The following is a 1,858-nucleotide window of genomic DNA, read 5'->3' on the forward strand; positions in this document are numbered from 1 at the left end:
GTGTTTTTTAAAAGTCAGAGACGAAATAAGAGAAAATAGCTTCTTGGAATCAGTAATAGAGTGCAATTTTTTGTTTTTTTTTAAATTGAGACAGAGTCTCACTCTGTCATGTCACTGGAGTACAGTGAGGCGATCTCAGCTCACTTCAACCTCCACCTCCTGAGCTCAAGCGATCCTTCCACCTCAGCCTCCTGAGAACCTGAGACCACAGGTGCACACCACCACACACACCTGGCTAATATTTTTGTATTTTTGGTACCTGGAGTTTCGCCATGTTGCCCAGGCTGGTCTCCAACTCCCTAGCTCAAGTAATCTGCCCTCCTCGGCCTTCCAAAGTGCTGGAATTACAGGTGTGAGCCACCGTGCCTGGCCTATTTTTAAATTTTAGTTTTAAGCTTGGTAAGTATAACAGCACACATTATAAAAGTATGCATCATAGGATCCCAAAGCACAGTATGTTACAAACTATGTGTATAAAACTATTGTAGAATTTTATAAGTGAGCCCTGCATCTATCTGGTGCTAGGAATCAACCCTCCTGGCTTTCCTCCTTCTTCTCTGATTCTGCTCCGTCTCCAACATCTATTCTGCCTTCTAGTCAATCTTCTCTTCCCTCGAACATTTCTGACCCTCTAGCTCCCGCTTTGGCCGTCCTCTTTCTCTGTATTTCTCCTTCTCTCTGTGCCACTGCATTCAAGCATGGTTGATGTTGATGACTCCCACATCTGTATCTCTAGTTCATCTTTTCTTCTGAGCTCCAGAACCATATATCCAGTTATCTTGTTCCACAGCTCTGCCTGTGCTAAGCATATTCCAAACAGATCTCTTTTTCCTCACCTAGTCTCACTTCCCAGAAGCTGCTTCTCTTTCCATGCTTCCTGTTGTAATGGAGGTCCACTCAGGTACATGGCAGGAGCCCAGGCATCATCTTTCCCTCTATCCGCCTCACTGTCCACATCCATTCCATCACTAAACTCTACTTACTTGGCTCCCAAAATACAACTACACGCTCCCCATTTTTCTCCATCCCTGCTGTCTTCATGCCAGCCCACATATATGCTGGCTTGGGCTTCTATAATAACCTTCTAACTGGTTTCTTCTTTAATTCAGGGTTTATCACTTGGAGTGTGAAGACCCCCCCACACACACCCAAGTATGTAGGTAGAATTCAAAGGACTCATGAACTTTGTTGAGAAAAAAATATATATTTATTTTCACTAATCTATAACTAAAACTTAATATTTTCTTTTTATGAATGTAAGCAATAAGCCACAATAATATTAGCACTACCTGTAACTTTACTAATGATAGAAATTATAAATATTTCAAGTCTGGGCGCAGTGGCTTACACCTGTAATCCCAGCACTTTGGGAGGCTGAGGCAGGTGGATCACTTGAAGTCAGGAGTCGAGACCAACCTGGCCAACATGGTGAAACCCCATCTCCACTAAAAATACAAAAATTAGCTGGGTATGGTGGTGGGTGCTACAGGCACCCACTTGGGAAGCTGAGGCAAGAGAATTTCTGGAACCTGGGCGGCGGAGGCGGAGGCTGCAGTATGACTAAAGAAAGAAAGAAAGAAAGAAAGAAAGAAAGAAAGAAAGAAAGAAAGGAGGGAGGGAGGGAAGGAAGGAAGGAGTAAATATTGTATATCATGTTGCAGTTGTTGCAAATATCTCAAATTATCATTTATATTCATTAGTTCTCTGAAATATGGCAATTATTGATAATTATTGATAAGACCTACTGCTAGATCTAGATCTTCTTATGTATAAAGAAGCACATATAATACTATCCTTTTTTTTTTTTTTTTTTTTTGAGACAGAGTTTCGCTCTTGTTGCCCAGGCTGGAGTGCAATG

This window comes from Papio anubis, unplaced genomic scaffold, assembly GCF_008728515.1.
Source record: "Papio anubis isolate 15944 unplaced genomic scaffold, Panubis1.0 scaffold1487, whole genome shotgun sequence".
Taxonomy (NCBI): domain Eukaryota; kingdom Metazoa; phylum Chordata; class Mammalia; order Primates; family Cercopithecidae; genus Papio; species Papio anubis.